The following is a 19836-nucleotide window of genomic DNA, read 5'->3' as shown; positions in this document are numbered from 1 at the left end:
TGATATCAAAATTAAACAAAGACAGTACAAAACAACAACAACAAAAAACCCAAAAAGCTACAGGCCAACATCCCTCATGAATATAAACATAAAAACCCTTAACAAACCATTAGCAAATGGAATTCAGCAATATATAAGAAGAATGATTCACATGACTAAGTGGAGTTTATTCCGGGCATGCAAGCCTGGTTCAATATTCAAAAACCAATTAATGTAATCTACCACGTTAACAGGTTAGAGAAGAAAAAAATCACATGATCATATCAATGGATACAGAAAAATAATTGGACAAAATTCAACACCTATTCATGATAAAAACTTAAAAAAAAAGTATTAGAGGAGACCTTCCTCAACTTGATAAAGAACAGCCACTAAGAACCCACAGGTAACATTATATCTAGTGGAGAAAGACTGCATGCTTTTTTTTCTAAGATCAGGAACAAGAGAAGGATGTCCACTCTCATTACTCTTATTCAACACAGGGCTAGAGATTTTAACCAGTGGAAAAAGTCAAAAAACATGGATAAAAGGCATAGAGATCAGAAAGGAAAAGGTAAAACTGTCCCTATTTGAAGATGACATGATTGTTTACATAGAAAATCCCAAGAAATCTACAAAAAAATTCCTAGAACAAATAAGTGAGTTCAGCACAGGATGTAAACTACAAACATCAATTGTATTTCTTTATACTAGCAATGAACACATGGACACCAATATTAGAAGTACAATGCCATTTATAATGATTTCCCCAAAAAGAAATACTTAGGTGTCAATCTTTTTTTTTAAGATTTTATTTATTTATTTGTCAGAGAGAGAGAGAGAGAGAAAGAGCGCACAAGCAGGGGGAGCAGCATGCAGAGGGAGAAGCAAGTTCCCTGCTGAGCTAGGACCCCAATGTGGGACTCGATCCCAGGACCCTGGGATCATGACCTGAGCTGAAGGCAGACGCTTAACAACTGAGCCACCTAGGCATCCCATTTACGTGTCAGTCTAAGAAAATATGTATAAGATTTATATGTATAAAACATTGATGAAATAAATCAAAGAAGATCTAAGCAAATGGAGAGACATATCAGGCTGATGAGTTAAAAGATTCAACATAGTAAAGACATCAATTCTGCGCAAACTGATATACAGGTTTAAAACGATTCCTGTCAAAATCACAGCAAGATGTTTTCTAGATATAAATAAGATTATTCTAAAATTTATATGAAGAGGTAGTTTGATAAGCAGTTACCCTGTGACAAACACTATGCCAAATAGTCTATAAATGCATGCGGTTAAGGTCTCCCCTTGGTTTTTGTTTTTTGCTTTTTTTAAGAATTTATTTATTTATTTATTTGAGAGAAAGAGAGAGTGCAGGTGAGAGAGCACAAGCAGGGGAAGTGGCAGAGGGAGAGGGAGAAACGGACTCCCCGCTGAGCAGGGAGTTGGACCCTAATTTGTTACTTACTATTATTATTAATAAATCAAAAATAACAAAATGGAACAATTAAAGGCACTGGTGATATCTAAATTTAAGGGCACTCACATCCAGCATTTATACACACACACATACGCAACACATACATTATTTTCACTATAAGTACTTTTCCCCTTTACCATCATCTCTCACAAGTAAATGCTCTTAGTATATGAAAACAAGTACTGGTTTACTTGGCTCATGCAAAAGAATAAACATAAAATGAGGAAATGAGGAAAAACAGAAGAATGTGAATTCTACTCACTTCAGTGAGTACTAATTAAATGCTGGGGCGCCTGGCTGGCTCCGTCGGAAGAGCATGCGACTCTTGATCTCAGGATCATGAATTTGAGTCCCGTGTTGGATGTAGAGATCACTAAAAACAAATATAGATAAACTTTAAAAAAATTTTTTAAATATTAATTGAATGCCTAATAGTATTTAGTATTAAACAATATTCTAAGGACACAGAGTTGAAGAAAACACAATCCCTACTGCTAGACTTAACAGCCTAGCAAAGAAGACAGGCCCATGAAAAATAATTTCTACCATATGTGATAGAGGAACACTGAGGTCCCTCCCCCAGTCTGGGATGTCAGGGAGGACACCTGAGCTGGGTCAGCAGGCAGGGGATGAGACAAGCAAAGGAGAAGTGGTATGAAGTAGTAAGGTACACCAGGCAACCCCAAGCCCCCTACTTCAGAAGTCACTAGACATTAGCAAAAGGTCTGGAGAGAAGAAACTACAGAGGTGAGCAGAAAACAGGACAAAGAAGGCTTTGTTTACCATGCTGAAAGCCGGGGCTTTACCTTCTTGACTAGGAGGAGCCATTGGAGTTTTTAACCTAGAGAGCAACATGGTTAGAGTTGTGCTTTAGTTGGATTTCTTGGTGACAGTGGAGATGTCACCAAGAGGGGCAAGAACGAAGGTAGTGATACAGGTGTATGTGGGGTAGGGGCAGGGAGACAGGAAGTATAATAGTCCCGGAGATAATAAGGTAAGAAATCAGGCAGTAGCCATCAAAAATATGCAAAGGATAGAGCTGGTAAGACTGTGTGCTTGCTTGAATGTGCGGGTATGGAGGCAGAAACGAAGAAAAGGTTGTGGTCCATAGTGTCTCCTACTAGTGTCCTAGTGTCTCCTAACAGTGTCTCTGTCTTGGATAACCGGGAGGTGAGGTGGGGGTGGAGGCCTGGTGAGAGAGCACTTGCATTCGGAGGAGTACATCAGGGCAATGGAGGTGAGCCATTCAGGTGCGCCTGGAGTGCGAAGGCCAACAAGTGAACCCCTCAGAGGTGTCTTCCTATTAGAACAGTTGGTGAGTGACAGCTAAGTTGCATTTACACAAGAAATATTCAAACACTAGCACCCAAATGGACATTGATGTAGATACCAAGAAGGCCCAAATCGTCATGCTGGCCCCAGAATGCTATCATTCTGTCACTAAAACACATCGACATTCAAGAGACCAGCAAAATGACAGCAATGGCGGTTCAGACTTGAAATGGCTTAAGGCAGAATAAGGACTCTAGCTTGGGGAGTTGCTGTGCTCTGGCCTCACATCTGCTTTTCACAGGACCAAGAGCACTTACACACAGGCCACTGCCCTCCTTTCTCGTCTGAATAAGGAACAAGGAAATGCCAACTACACGATGTGACCGGATGCCAGGAGAAAAGCCTCAGTCACTTGTGTAAAATAAGCACCGCCCAACTCTGCCGGGTCCACATGGCGTCCAAGCCCTTATGACTCTCTGCCCCTTCATTTCTCCCTCCCCTCATCCCCCATCGTCCTACATCTCCCCTCCAGCCTGGGCTCCATTCCTCACATCCCAGCTTTGTAAATAATCCGGTTGTTTATTGTGGTTTTGAGGATTATAGAGGTAAAAGGCCCTTTAAAAAAAAAAAAATGTGTTCCTCTTTTTGCAGGTGCCCCTTACCTATCAAATAACTTTCATTCGCCCCCATGTTCCAGGCACCTATGTGCTTTCCCTCTGCTGTTTGCAGTCTTAGTCACAGCCCCATGGAAGGATTAAGTACAAATGTCACTCTGCCATTTCCTTCAACAGATTATGCAAGTAGAAGTAGGATTGTGTAAATGCATATTAGCTCTTCCCTCCAGTGCTAATCCAGCAAACCATGTTTGAGAACTTTTTCTTTTTTTCCCTTCCTTGCAGAAGGATAGAATGAACAAGCAAAGAGTCATACCTTTCTTCCCCTTGGCAGACAGGGATATTGAACTGAGAAGACTGTCAGACTGCCAATCCAGGTATGGAATGTGTCCAATAACCTAGGGACTGAAATTCAAGATGGCCACTAACTGTTCTGGTGGGGTTTACCGGAAATGATTTCTTTATGAAGAAAATTCTGTAAGGGACCCCATTCAGTGCAGTTGTGACAGTAAGACCTCCCATGCACAAGAGATGCGGTGGAAAGAACACTTTTAGCAGAGAGTAAAATTGTAATTGGTGAACAGGACAGACAGGCTGCATCATTCTCTATGGTAGCCCAGCAGAGCTCGTCTCAATTTTGTTAGTCTCCTCACTTCAGGAAACTCAGAGCTCACTTCTCCTTCAGAATGACGTGGACCAGAGACTTCTAAGTATGGTCTGGGAATCCATGCTGGTTAGCCATGAGTGTAGAACTTGGAAGTAAGCCCTTAGAAACGATATTAGCAGTCAGAAAAGGTAATGTTATATCTAATCATTTAAAAAGTTAGGCTTGTCTTTTTTTTAAATCATTTTTCTAATAATTCATTTTTACTTTATTTTTTTAAAAGTATATATTGGCTGAGAATTAGAGCATATTTTTAAAAAAATCTGGATTCCCACAGATATTTTTGAGAAGCACTGGCACAGATAATGGAGCACTATACATAATTCAGGTGTCTTGGGCTGTTGCTTTGCTCTTTCATCAACTATCTGTATGGGCAACTCACTTCGTTGCAAAGCGTACAAGTTCCACATCTATAATAAAGGAGTGGAGCTCACTGGACTTTAACCATACCGCCATACTTTAACAGCATCACTCTTTACCCAAACTAAAACCTACAGACTGTTCTTTGGCTTTTTTTCCCCCATTAAACATATCCAGCTGGACAAAGTCATGTGGATTCTGTCCCTGAAATGCACCTCACATCTCCTTGCCCTGTCTTCTGCCATATTTTAGGTCTCTTCCTAATTGAGCTCCCTGTCTCCAGACTTGGCTCCCGCCATATTGCTGTTAGAGAGAACTTTCTAAAATGAAGATTTCAAGGGGGTGCCTGGGTGGCAGAGCCAGTTAAGCATCTGACTCTTGGTTTCAGCTCAGGTCCTGATCCCAGGGTCGTGGGATGAAGCCCCACATTGGGCTCCGTGCTCAGCGGGGAGTCTGCTTAGAGTTTCTTTCTCCCTCTCCCTCTACCCCTTCCCCCAGTGCATGCACTCTCTCTCTCAAATAAATAAATCTTTTTTAAATCTTTTTTTAAAGATTTTATTTATTTATTTGACAGAGAGAGACACAGCGAGAGAGGAAACTCAAGCAGGGAAGAGTGGGAGAGGGAGAAGCAGGCTTCCTGCAGAGCAGGGAGCCCGATGCAGAGCTGGATCCCAGGACCCTGGGTTCATGACCTGAGCCGAAGGACACACTTAACGACTGAGCCACCGAGGCACCCCAATAAATAAATTTTTTAAAAAATAATTTAAAAAAAATAAAATGAAGATGGCATTCCTCTGCTTACACAAGAGTGCCTTGTTGCCTTGTCCAACACATTCCAAACTCTCCTGACCCTCCAAAACCCTGGGTAACTGGGTTTATCCTACCTTCCTGGCCTCATCTTTAGCCACCTTCCCCAAATCACCCTAAGTTCTAATCACTCTGGGCTCCATGCAGCTCCTCAGACACACAACGAACCCTTGTTACACCTCCACACCTTGGTTCGCACTGCTGCCTCTGTCCTGAAATGCCTCTTCTTCCATGTCTCCCTGGCTCTTCCATTTTTCAAAGCTCAGCTCATGCTGCTCTCTGTATTTTCTCCAGCATCCCTCTTCTCCCAGACTTAATTACCCCTTTATCTATGATTTCCTCTTGCTTTATACTCATATTTATATCGATATTTTATATAGTTGTTTACCTGTTTTGTCTCTGCTTTCCCTTTCAACACCAAGATACTTTGTGAATCTTAATCATCTCAGCAACTAGTACAGTACCCCACATCTAGAAGACACTCCATTGTTTATATCAATAGTATGAGTTGAGACCCTCTTTCATTTATTCTTTCATTTGTTCATTGGAGACCACCATGTCTAGTCAAGTTCTCACCGTGACTAAGATAGACAAGGTCACAGCCATCATGGAGGTTACATTACAGTGTAGGAGACACAAAACAAACAAATGGGGTGATAAACAAAAGTAAATAAACAAACAAGATAATTACACATTGAGATCACTGCTATGAAGGAGCTAAGCTGATGAGATAGAGCCCGCGGGGGGGAGTCACTCTTTGCAGGAAGATCAGGAGCATTCTCTCAGAGAAGATGACACTTGAGCTGAGATCAGAAAGTTGAGAAAAGCAGCAGCAGAAGAGGAAGAGGGACTGGCTTGTTTAAGGAACTGAAATAAGGCCAACGTGGCTGGGGCATAGTGAGCAGGGTTGAGTGGTATGAAATGAAGTTGGAAAAAGACCCCAGTATGAAGGACCTCACTGGGGTGCAGTAAGGAGTTTAGATTTTACTCTGAGCTAGAAGTCTTTGAAGTGTTTTATGCAGGGGAGTTGGCTTGGTCAGAATAAAATTTTAAGGCATTCACTCTGGTCCCTGCTGAGAGTGGATTAAAGAGCAGGAGATCAGGAGACAGATGAAGGAGTTATTCCAGGATTCTAGGCCAGAGGTGATGATTGCTCAGACTTGGGGTAGGAGAGCAAAGGCGGGGATGGAGACAAGTAGGCATGGCAGAGATGTCATTTGGAGGTCAAGTTAAAAGGCCTTGGTGATAGACTGAATGTGTGTGAAGTCAGGGGGAGGTAATCAAGGATGACCCTGATGTCTTGGCTTGAGCACCAAGGTAGCAATTGGTGGTATTGATTGAATTGATGAAGGTTTGGTAAGGAAACATTCAGGATTGGGTTCTGTGTGGTGGGCTGGGGGAGAGACTCGGAATCGAGAGCTCTGTTTTGGCTGGAAATTTTTGTTAGATATCTTAGAGAAGCAATAAATGATAGAAAAGGAAACTGAGGCTGAAAAGCAGGTATTCGGGTATCAAGCCTTAGAACTGCTTGAGCCCATCTGCTCATAGGCACTGAGCTAAGCAGCCTCTTCTCCAGAGATGGGAACTAGCAATTATTTCTTTCAGGTATAATTGGAAAATAAGTACAAAAGATTTGGGAAGAGAAAGGTAAAAGAGATGGAAAAGAAAAACAGTTTTGTGTGTGTGTGTCATTTTTTTCCCCCTCCAGCACAATCTTAAGAAAAAGAAAGAAGAGAGAAACAGAATAACCTTTGTCCTGGGGTCTAGTTAAGAACATGCACTCTGGGGTAGCTTGTGTTCAGAGACTATCTCTACCAGTTATCCCTGTGTGACCTTGAAAAGGTTCCTTCAAATCTCTGCACCTCTGTTTCTGATCTATAAAATATTTTAAATAGAACCTACCACCAAGTGTTATCATGAAGATTTAGCAAGTTAATGTGTGTGATGATTGCTTCCAATACTGCCTGACACACAGCAAGAGCTTAGAGTGTGAGCTCTAATCTAAGTTTCTGCAAAGGGTGGTGCCATGGCAATGCTGAACCATTTCCAGTTAGCCAAACGAGCCAAGCTTTCTTGCCACTGGGTCTTTTCCTAGTTCTGCTGTAAGGAGACATAGGTGGCCCTAGAAACCACCATGCTATGTAAAATTGTGTAATAAAAACCACAGGGTTTATGGGAAAATGGGGTTTAGTGGCACAACACTCAAAAACATCTTCAGCGACACATTTAAAATATATAGGAATCAAAATTTAAAATGTTTGTGCCTCAGAGGCCACTATCAAGAGAGTGAAAAGACAACCCACAGAACTGGAGAAATTATTTGCAAATCATGTATCCCATAAGGGTCCAGTACCCAGAATATGTATATAGAACATTTATAACTCATTAACAAAAAGGCATACTATCCAATATAAAAATAAGCAAAGGACTCAAGCAGACATTTCTTCAAAGAAGATATACAAGTGACCAACAGGCATACTAAAAGATGTTGACCCTCATTTGTCATTAGGGAAATGCAAATCAAAGTTACAATGGAATACCACTTCACCATACTAGGATGGCCATAATTAAAGAAAGAAAGAAAGAAAGAAAGAAAGAAAGAAAGAAAGAAAGAAAGAAAGAAAGAAAGAAAGAAAGAAAGAAAGAAAGAAAGAAAGAAAGAGGCGCCTGGGTGGCTCAGTTGGTTAAGCGACTGCCTTCTGCTCAGGTCATGATCCTGGAGTCCTGGGATCGAGTCCCGCATCGGGGGTCCCTGCTCGGCAGGGAGTCTGCTTCTCCCTCTGACCCTCCCCCCTGTCATGCTCTCTCTCTCTATCTCATTCTCTCTCAAATAAATAAATAAAATATTTTTAAAAAATAAAAGAAAGAAAGAGAGAAAGAAAGAAAAGAAAGAGGGAAAATACCAGATATTGATGAGGCTAGGGAGAAATTGGAACCTCCATAAATTGCTGCCAGGAGTGTAAAATGGTGCAATCACTACACAAAACAATTTGGTGGCTCCTCAGTAAGTTAAGCAGAGACTTGCCATATGACCCATAAATTCCATCTAAAGGTATATATCCAAAAGAAGTGAAAACAAAAACTTGTGTGTGAATATTTATAGCATCTCTAGTCACAGTAGCCAAAAGGTGGAAATAACACAAATGTCCATCACCTGATAAGTAGATAAACAAAATGGGGTAAATCCATATTGTGGAGTATTATTCAGCCGTAAAAAAGGAATGAAGATGCATGCTACACATGGATGAGCCTTGAAAACATTATGCTGAATGAGAGAAGTTGGATACAGAAGTCCACATATGATTCCAATTATAGAAAATCTCCAGGATAGGCAATGGAAGATGAGCTAAATACTGAATTCTTACCACATGTCAAGTACTGTGCCAACACTTTTTACATGTATAAACTGATTTAATCTTTATTAAAACTATATGATGTATAATTATTAACCCCCATTTTATATTGAGACATAAACCTAGGATTTAAATCTAAAGAGTCTAGTTACAGAGCTTGTGTCCATAACTACTATATAACCATGAGTGAAGACATCCAGATTTTAATATTTTTTTAAAAAAACCTTGAGCTGGTTAATCATGTCTGTAGGCTACACTGGCCACACAAGTCACCAGTTTGCAACCACTGCAAGGATTTTCTTCTCTCCCTTCTCAGAGATACTTGTATGCCTCTTTTTGGAGCAAGACAAGCTTGGATCCCACACATCATTTGCTTTGTGTCCTTTTTCTTCATCTGCAAAATAGGTACAACTAGACCTATTTTGCAGGGATGCTATAGCATACAAAATTAAGTATATAAAGCTCTATGTAGCACAATGTCTGGAACCTTGTAGGCAAGAAATAAACAAGAGGATGGACATTTTTTAAGTTTTTTCTTGTGTGTGTCTCCTTCCTATAAGGCTGGCTACAGGTCTTCCTCCCAAGGAAGGAGTGTGTAAAGCTGTATGTGGTAGAGCAGCACAATGCACAGCACCTAACAGGAGCCAGACAAAGAGACGGTTTGCTTTCGTTGCCATTCAATTTAATCTATTTTACACCATTTTCTGGGTTGTTTTTTTTTTTTCTAGCTAAAAAAATCATATATGCTCATTTTAAAAATGAAAGCAGAAGACAAAAGATAGGGAAAAATTAAAATTATTCTGACTAAGGGCACCTGGGTGGTTCAGTCAGTTAAGCATCTGCCTTAGGCTCAGGTCATGATCTCAGGGTCTGGGGATCAAGCCCTGTGTCAGCCTCCCTGCCCAGTGCGGAGCCTGCTTCTCCCTCTCCTCTGCCTTCCCCCAACCCCCACTTGTGCTCTCTCTCTCCCTCTCACTCTCTGTCTTTCTCAAATGAATAAATAAAATCTTTTTAAAAAATTATTCTGATTATATTTCTCCATCTAGAAATATTATTTCTATATTTTAGTATTATTTTTCCAGACTTTTATGGATATGCGTCCATATAAGTTATTTGGTCTTGTTTTGATTTTTTACAATATGGAATTATTCAAAACATATTTCTCTATGCACTGCTTTCTTCTTTAAAAAAAAGACATACACATGCACCCACATATTTTTTCATTTGAAGACATACATATTTACACCAAGTTTTTAAGTACTACTTATGTTTTTTTAAAACAAATTCTAAAGATATATCTCCCTTTTTCGTGGCACTAAGGTCCAACTGATTTATATGCTTTTAAATAAATATATATATTTTTCATATCACAAAATCTATGCCAGCTTATTGTAGGAAAATTAGATTTGAATTTTTGTTATTGTTTTACTCTATATCCTTCCAATTATAAAATGAGATCATATTTATTTTTATAACTCATTTTTCACTTAACATTATAACCTCTTACCACATTGTTGAATGGCATGATTTTAAATAAAATTTACAACATAATTTCAGTGGTCTATAATATTTTTTCAGCATTCTCTTATAATGAGCACTTAAAATTACTAAATTTTTGCTATTATGATAAAATCTGTGAATACAGTAGTTAATATATAGTAGGTTCTCAATAAACATGGAATGAATGACTGAGCCATACTGTAAGAATTTATTTTTAATCCAGGATTATCTACTCAACCTAAATGAAACTCTCTCTTTCTAACTTAGCTGAAGGCATTAAACACATAAAGAAAATAATATGACTTTGGGAAATCGCCCATACAAAAATCAGAGTAACCATATTTTTAATCTCCTCTTAGGAACTCAACCTGGGATCTAGCAGACTACTTAGTTTCCCTAAGAGTTATAAAACAAGATTTTGCTCCTTAATTTACCTCTAAATGGATCCATAAAGGGATGGTATTTCCCGTGAGATCACACATAACAAGCAGAGGCAAGACACGGATGCTTTCAATTTCGTATGACAAAGTTTCAGAGATATCTATAAATGTGGGCCCAATACGCAAAAATGGATCTATCCGGGGTGCCTGGGTGCCTCAGTTGGTTAAGCGTCTGCCTTCAGCTCAGGTCATGGTCCCAGGGTCCTGGGATCGAGCCCCACATCGGTCTCCCTGCTCAGCAGGGAGCCTGCTTCTGCCTCTGCTCCTCTCCCCACTTGTGCTTGCTATTTCTCTCTCTCTGACAAATAAATAAAATCTTTAAAAAAAAAAAGTTGATCTATCTGCAAAGGGACCAGTCTATCTCTTCAGAAAGACTGAGAACATTTTATACAACTGTGGGAGGTGGTTGGGGACCCATGGTGAGTGAATGAGAGCTATAAAAAGGCCAGGTTGAATTCTAACAACATTTATGTTTATTTGAAAATATATAATTTTGGAAGAAAAATAAAAGAATAACGTGTTTTTTGCATAAGTCAATAAAAGCATTGTCTGACTAATTTGTTTCCTTATTTTGGGTTTGTAGACTAAATACTGGTGTTACAAATTTATTTAAGTTTAATTAGTAAGTTTTTCTAAGATAATTGTATTCTTAAAATCTTGAACCAACTTGACTTGGAGGTTTCCATTAATTCCTGGATTAACTCATTTCCATAATTACACGGTGTACATCTAGCATAAGGTAATGGAACAAATCAGTGTTTAGAGTCATCATCATCATCATCATCACCAATCCTTTTATGTCACAACCAGGACAGATTATCTATCATAGCTAAGACACATTCCTACTTACTATAAATATATTAACTCGTTTCATCATTAGAACAAGCCATTAAGGTAGATACTGTTGTCATCCCTATTTCACAGATGAGGAACTGAGGTAGACAAGGTAACCTCACTCAAGTAAAAGGTGAGAGTGAGGTTTGAATTCAGGCAGCATGTCTCCGAAGCCCATGCTCTTATCCAGCATCTAGAAAGACGGGGCTTAGATCCTGGCTCTGGATTTCCACCAGAATGACCTTAAACAAGTCCCTTAACCTCTCTGGGCCTCATTTCCCCATTTGTGAAAAGGGAATGGGAATAAACACCCCACACACTTCTTGTAAGAATAAAATTAAATCATGTGTGTGAAAGCACTTTCACAAGCAGTCTTGAACTAGCCAATTGTTTCTTCTACTGTTTTTATTAACATGTAGGCTAAAAAAAAAAATGAATAAGCTGTTTATGAGAGGGAAAATTGCAAATAAAGAACAAGGGCAATTCTGGTGATATCTAAACTCCTTATTTGATTAAAATACATAATCTCTCTTGGGCTATATCAGACAAGTAACTAGACTATTTTCTCTCTTTGTTCCTTTATTAAAAGAAGGGGCAATTTTAAAGTTCATGCAACACTTTTGGAGACCTTATTCTAGCTGAAATAATGAGTTATTTCAAAGACTTGAAGAAAAAATTCTGGTTAAATCCAGGAGGGTGTGGAAGCAGCCATTTCCCTACTCAGGTGGGGAGACCACCTTGAAGGATTTAAAGACTCAGCCCATGCAAGTTCCTCAGAGAAGTCTTAGAAATTTAAGCAAGACTCTGAGCTGGACACTTAGAACTGTTTCATTATATTTCCCCAAATGAAGAATTCCTGAGCATTTCCCACCACTATTTTTCTCCCTGTGGGAGACAATATATTGTTTAAAATAATAACAATAGGGACACCTGGCTGGCTCACTCAGTAGAACATGCAGCTCTTGGTCTTGGGGTGGTGAGTTTGAGACCCATGTTGGTGTAGAGATTACTTAAAAAATTATAATAATAATAAAGAAAACAGCTTTGGAATCAGATTTGAATTTAAATCTCAACAGCTTTGTCTTACTAGCTGGTGGATGTTGGTCAAGTTATTTATCTTCCTGGTCTGTTCTCCTACATAAAAGAGAGTAATAATGCCATTTATCTCAGGAGGTGGTTGTTACATGGGTTAATAAATAAATAAATAAATAAATAAATAAATAAATCATGATGATAGTAGCTAGCATGCATTGGATGGTTCTAATGTGCTGAGTGCTGTACTAAATTCTTTTTTTTTAATGTGTATTTTGTTAAAGATTTTATTTATTCATTTGACAGAGAGAGAGCGAGAGCGAGAGAACACAAGAGGGGGAGCAGCAGGCAGAGGGAGAAGCAGGCTCCCCGCTGAGCAAGGACCCCAATGTGGGGCTCGATCTCAGGACCCCGGGATCATGAACGAAGGCAGTCACTTAACCAGCTGAGCCAACCAGGCACCCCCATGTGCTAGACTCTTTACTTGTACTTCTAGTTAATACACTGCCCAATGAGAAAAGAGGTACCAGTTCTACTTTATAATCAAATAAACTGAGGCTTAGTGATCTCACACTGCTAACAAGCAAAGGAGCCAAGACCAGTGAAGTAACAATGTAAAGCTTGGCACATAGCTGTAATTTTAAAAAATTTAGCTCAGGGGCATCTGGGTGGCTCAGTCGGTTAAGCATCTGCCTTTGGCTCAGGTCATGATTCTGGCATCCTGGGATCCAGTCCCGCATTGGGCTCCCTGCTCAGCAGGGAGTCTGCTTCTCCCTCTTCGTCTGCTGCTGCTCCCTCTGCTTGTGCATGTGCGTGCTCTCTCTCTGTCAAAGAAATAAATACAATCTTTTAATTAATTAATTAATCAAATTTTTTAAAAAATAAAAATTTAGCTCATTTTCCTAAGCCGCCTAAGAGGAAGTCTTCAGGGAGAGGAGTCTTCACTCTTTCTTTGGTACAAAGTTTGGAAGTCTTACTACCTGTGGGAACGCGCAGTGGCTCCACACAGACCTTTGCCGCTGACCTTGCACCAAGTTAAAACTCATTTTCACCTTGGGATCTTGGATAGAGAAGATGCAGCCAGATGCAAACACTGAAAAACTTTCAAATGGACAGTTATCCCCCAAGCAGCTATATCATGTGAAGTCAAATGGGTACGTCTATTTTCTTTTTTTTTTTAAAGATTTTATTTATTTATTTGAGAGAGAGAGAATGAGCGATAGAAAGCACGAGAGGGAAGAGGGTCAGAGGGAGAAGCAGACTCCCTGCTGAGCAGGAAGCCCGATGTGGGACTCGATCCCGGGACTCCAGGATCATGACCTGAGCCGAAGGCAGTCGCTTAACCAACTGAGCCACCCAGGCGCCCGGGTACGTCTATTTTCATCTTGGACCTATATGAGTAAAGAAAGGCTGAAAGGATTGAGTACTGAGAAGCCAGGCTACGAGCCTGTCAAAGTCGTGACCAAGAGAGCTTATGTCCCTTGTCTGCTGTTGAATCTATTCTCATTCCTACAAAAAGCCAGAGGCAGGCTGGAGAGGTAGTCACGAATCTTGACTCCATTTACCTCCTACCTGGGTGTCCTTGAACAAGTTGCTTCATTTCTCTGAGGCCCATTTCCTTATCAGTAAAATGGAGATAGGAACAGCTATCTCATCAAGTTGTTAAGAGGATTAAATGAGATCTTTCTGAATCGCCAATCCAATAGAAGGTTGACATCTACTCCTCGAAGGCCCCCAGGGCTCTTCTGTGCCTTCCTGGTAAAATCCAACCCCACTGGATGCCTCCTCAGCAAGTCTCTGCACGCTCCCTCCCTCTCCAGATTCCAGCCATAGAATGCTATTCTCACTTCCCTAGATGCAGTTTTCCCGCTTGTGTCTCCTTAATCATTCATTCACCCAGCAAAAATTTTTGAGCCCCTGTTATGTATGAGGTCCTGGATTAAATGTTGGGAAGCAGCTACGCAACCAGACAGACACAGCCCCTGCTGTCAAAGACCCTGACGTCCTAGTGAGGGCTCAGGGAAGGAAAGTGGCCATTACAATTCTGGATGCTGACCAATGTGAGAGGAAAGACCAAGGTGCTGTTAAGGGTGTGCGGGAAGGGGCAGCTTACTTAGACTTGGAGGGTGGTGGAAAGCTGTCTGAAGAATGAGATTGTGTTTAGAGATTGGCTGTAAAGGGATGTGGTGTGTGACCTTGTGCAAATCCCATCTCTCTGCATTTTTTGTTGATGAGGTATACAGCTGGAAGGAGTGCTGTTATTTACCAAAAGGAATAGTCTTCATCCATTTGGATATACTCTCCAAAGATTAAGCACATCTCACTCCAGCATATGCTCCATTCCCCTGCAACCTTCTCAGGAAGGAGCCTTGTTGTTGTCCAGAACCCACGGGGTAAATTATTCCAGCCATGGGCTAACAGAAGAGGGAGGTGCCCTGGGGGATCTTTCCCTGAGAGGAACATAGGACTTTTGTTAAGGGCGGGTGTAGGCTGGTAGGAGTTCTTGAAGAAATCAAAATGAAATGTAAAAATCACCATTGAGCAAACCCCAGTGAAATAATTGATTCAATCAAGGATCATTTATGGATGCTAAAACCAGTAGGTGAAAAGTTGTTGAGGAATAGGATCCTCAAAAATCCCTTAAAATGGAAAGATCTGATGATCATCACCTCACCCAAATGACCAAACTAGAAGCTTCCCTCTGAAGCATGTGACAGAGTTCTTCTCCCATAATTTGACTTTTCATTCCAAACTTTATTCTAAAACTTCTTTTGCCTGTTTCTTAATATGGGTATCTCTAGAGTTTAGTCTTCTGCCTTTTATTCCTTTTATGCTACGGGTTCTTCCTGGGCAAGTTCAGCCACTCCCAAGATCTTAACCAAAAGCTCTATGCACATAACCTCTGAACCCACATTTCCATCCCTGATCTCTTCCCAAAGCTCTAAATCTATAGTCCAGCCTCCTGCTGTTTTTGCTCACTGCGACTTCCTCAACTGCAACTTTCCTACTACTTAACGCCTCTCTTTTCCTCGTTCCAATCAGGTATACTCCTCATCTTGCATTCCTTAAATTAGCGCATGGCCTCATGATCCATTAGTTATTCAAGCCAAAAATTTGGTTGTCTTTCTTACTCATATTGTCAGCAGAGATTTATTTATTATCTACTAATGGCTAGGTACTGTGTTCATTGTTAGGCAATAGGGGCAAAACCTATTTCAACACCTATTTACATGGGGAAAGAGATATTGATTAAATAACCGCACTGGGGGGGCGCCTGGGTGGCTCAGTTGGTTAAGTGTCTGCCTTCGGCTCGGGTCATCGAGTCCTGCGTCGGGCTCCCTGCTCAGCGGGGAATCTGCTTCTCCCTCTGCCTGCCGCTCCCCCTGCTTGTGCTCTCTCTCTCTGTGTCAAATAAATAAATAGAATCTTTAAAAAATAATGATAATAAATAAATAAATAACGGCACTGAGGTGCCTGGCGCCTTAGTTGGAAGAGCCAGTGACTCTTGATTTCAGGGCTGTAAGTTCAAGGCACACGGTGGGGGTAGAGATTCTAAAAATAAATAAATACACTTAAAAAAAGCATTAAAAATGATTGCACAAATATATGCTTAATTATAAACTGAGGGAAAGAAATATGGAGCTCAGAGAATGAAACAGAGCCTATGTCTGGTTGGGGATGGGGAAGAGATGGGACAAGGAGATCAATTTCAGAAAATGCTTCTCTAAGAAAATATTTGCGTTCAGATAAGAAGGATATATTGGAATTAACTAAGTGGGGGAGGGGAGAGGTGGGTGGGTAAAGAGGTGGTCATCTCTAGGAAGCGGGTAAAATACATGCAAAGACCTTGGCTTAGTTCTTTTGCAGAAGTGAGAGAATGATGGTAAGGATGAAGCACAGAGAACAAGAGGTAAAGAGTGTAAGGCCAGACCAGAGCCATCACTGGGGCCAAAACTTCCTGAGCACTGAAAACCGTATATAGTGTTTTGAACATTATCGTAAAAACAGTAAGAAGGCAGGACGCCTAGGTGGCTCAGTGGGTTAAGCGTCTGCCTTCGGCTCAGGTCATGATCCCAGGGTCCTGGGATCGAGTCCCGCAACAGGCTCCCTGCTCGGCGGGAAGCCTGCTTCTCCCTCTCCCTCTGCCTGCCGCTGCCCCTGCTTGCGCTCTCTCTCTCTCTATGACAAATAAATAAATTTATTCTTAAAAACATATACACACAAATATGGTATGATTTCATTCACAAAACCGTCCAGAATAGGCAGATCTATAGACAGAAAGTGGATTAGTGTTTGCCCAGGTCTGAGGAAATGAGAGCGAGCCGGCTGTGACTGCTAACAGTCCCAGGGTTTCTTTCAGGATGATTAAAAAGATCTAAAACTCCTTTGTGGTGATAGTTGCCCAATTCTGTGACTATATTACAAACTATTGAAATGTACACTTTAAATGTATATAAATATTTAAATGTATTACATTTAAATGTAAATGTATAAACACTTTTATGAATGTGAATTGCATGGTACGTGAGTTTTATCTCAATAAAGCTGTTAAAAAAAGAAAAGAAAGAAATGATATCTAAGCCAGACAACAACAGGGTATTTTCCTAATATTTGTTCCTTTTTACTGATTCCAGGGTCCTCTTATTCTGGCATCAAGATAGCTAGGGGCACCTGGGTGGCTCAGATGGTCAAGCATCTGCCTTTGGCTCAGGTCATGATCCCAGGGTCCTGGGATCGAGTCCCGCATCGGGCTCCCTGCTCCTTGGGAGCCTGCTTCTCCCTCTGCCTCTCTCTCTCTGTCTCTCTTGAATAAATAAATAAAATCTTAAAAAAAAAAGATAGCTAGGAGACTAATTAGGTCATCACAAGTTTGTTTGGCTGATTAAATATTGCAAATAGAATCAAAACAAAAGGAATTTTTGCTGGGTCTTTCAAATCAACTCAAGAATGACTCAGCTAGTGACTGACATATTTATATATCTTAGATCTTGAGAGTGCTGTGGATACCCTGACAAAATTCTGAGTATTCAAATCCAATTCCATCCATCCATCCATCCTCCATTCATTCAACATCTGTTTATTGAGAACCATATGCAGCACTTTATAACCCATGCTTTAAAGAAAAGTCATCTTTTTTATTTTATTTTTTTTAAGATTTTAAAAAATCTTTTTGAGCGAGAGAGAGCACGTGCATGCATGAGAAAGAGAGAGAGAATGATCAGGGAGAGGGGGAGGGGAGAGGGAGAAGCAGACTCCCCGCTGAGCAGGGAGCCCCACTAGGGGCTCCATCCTAGCACCCCGGGATCATGACCTGAGCCAAAGGCAGACACTTAACTGACTGAGTCACCCAGGCTTTTAAATATTAAATATTAAATTGAGAACCATGATCTGACAATAGGAACAAATATTAGAAATGGAGGCTTTCCCTTCAATCTGCATATATGCTCTCCTAGCGCTTGGTTCAGTTCTGGATAGTAGAAAGGTGGAAGTAGGAAACTGACATTTGTTGAATGTCTATAATTTGTCAAGCACTGCGCTGAGCAATTCAAAAGTGTGATCTCAATTAATCCTCGTAATGACACTTTGAGGTGAGTATTATCATCAGGTGAATAAGCTATTCAAAGAGGTTATATAACTTAACCAAAGTCACACACCCTGTAAGCTAGAGAAGGTATTTGAAACGGGGTCTTCTGATTCTAAAAGCAGTATTGAGCTTTGTTTTTGGCTTGGTGTTGTCTATGCTGCTTCCCAAGAGGATGTTCATGCGTCGATTAATTTATTCAACAAAGATTTACATGGCATTACCACATGCCAGGCATTGTGCTGGACCCTTTGGATATAAAGATGAACTCTGTGGAAACAACCACTGGCCTCATAGGGCTCACAGTCTAACTAGGAAAGGAAACCACTTAACAAGGACACCTTCAATCTTCAACAGATTATAAAACTCAAGTGCCTTTATTGAATTTCACTGTGTTCCAAGAGCTGTGCTATGTGCTTCTGCATTCATTAAGATCTGGTCCCAACTTGCCTTCCCAAATGCATCTCCTGCCACTTCAGCCCGAATTCTCCACGCCAGACGCACTGGACCTTTCCCCACAATCCCCTAAACCACTGTTCTTTCTTTTCACTTTCATTCCCCCTCACTTATACATGCGCTCCACCTTCTGCCTTCTCCTACCTCTTAGGAAAAATAGATTTCAACAAAGGTGGGGAGAGCGAAGGACCCTGGTTTCATTCTGCGTCAGCCTCTTTGTACTGTGGCAAGTTATTTCATCTAGCCCAGCTTCAGTGCCCCATCTGTAAACCGAGAGTGATGACAACCACCTCCCTTGATGTTTGTGAAGGTTAAAGTGACAAGCAAGCCTGGTGCTTGGCACAAAGTAGTTTCAAAAATGATTCTTGAACATGGAGATGAAGACAAGAGACACTATGCATTAATACAGGAAGACATCCTTGAAAGTCAGGGATGCTTCATGAAGAAGGGAAGACTTAAATTACTCTTTGAAAGATGAGTAGATTCTGAATAGTCACGATTGCAGGAGAGAGGCTGGATGAAGACTTGCTCTTTTTCTGTTTTAAATATTCTTTTACAAGACACACTGTAGAGGAGTGTCAGGAGCTGACTGTAATAAGAAGGTTAAGCCTCCTTTCTTGAGCAGCTAGTGCACTGCCTTCATGAGAATGTGAACATTCTTCCACGCTTTTTACTCTCTTGACCCCAGAGTGGCTTAAGCACGTCCCTAGTTATCCCGTTCGGGAACTTAACTTCTGCGCCTGACTGCAGATGCCTCTTCCACAGACGTCCCATGTTTGCTGTAACTCACAGCCGTTCACTGATTCATTTCAACAGTTATTTATTGAGGCACATCAAAATCCCAGATTCTTGTTTGAACTGTGACTCAGCGGTGACATCGTTAAAAATTTATTCCAAAGGAATAGTCATCGTTGTGCACAAATATCCACCTATAAGAATGTGCATCACAAAGACCAAAAGCTAGACACAATCTTGACAGCAATAAGGGATTAGTTAGTAAATCCCTATAGATTCATGAAGGTAACACTATGGAGTCTAAAGATAATGTAAAGGAATATAGTAGACATAAAAAAATACTGTTGTAATTTCACACAAGTATATTACCAATGACTGTTTCTGGGGTGCCTCACAAGTGTTTTATTTTTTCTATTCTGTAAGGAACACATATTCCGTATTAAGAAAATCCCGTATTAAGAAAAACCTACATTTTTAGTCTGTGGAGCTTGGTCTGTGGAATGTTACATTAAAGGGAAAAGGCAAAAAATTATAGAAACAGGCCAAAAGAACATAAATGAAGTGCCATATCTGTTTTTCTGCAATGTTCTTTAATACAAGAAAATGGGGAATTACCTTTTCTTAACTTTCTCATTTTTATCTTAATAAATGCTCAATAAACATTTGTAGTATTTCAGTAGAGAAAACAAGACATTGCACAAATACTATGATACAGTGGCAGAA

At 40.4% G+C, this 19836-nt stretch overlaps 1 long non-coding RNA gene across 1 annotated transcript in view; it reads right to left on the bottom strand.

Annotated features, from left to right (window-relative positions):
* Positions 1–19836, bottom strand: part of LOC113918116 — a 75006-nt gene that overhangs the window by 39626 nt on the left and 15544 nt on the right. The window contains exon 2 of the long non-coding RNA XR_003518445.1: positions 1728–1838. This is a non-coding gene — a long non-coding RNA (uncharacterized LOC113918116). The remainder of the gene's footprint in view (positions 1–1727; positions 1839–19836) is intronic.

The sequence above is a fragment of the Zalophus californianus genome, chromosome 1 (assembly GCF_009762305.2).
Source record: "Zalophus californianus isolate mZalCal1 chromosome 1, mZalCal1.pri.v2, whole genome shotgun sequence".
Taxonomy (NCBI): Eukaryota; Metazoa; Chordata; class Mammalia; order Carnivora; family Otariidae; genus Zalophus; species Zalophus californianus.
Note: the sequence above shows the minus strand (reverse complement) of the source record. Positions and strands in the feature narration are given on the sequence as shown.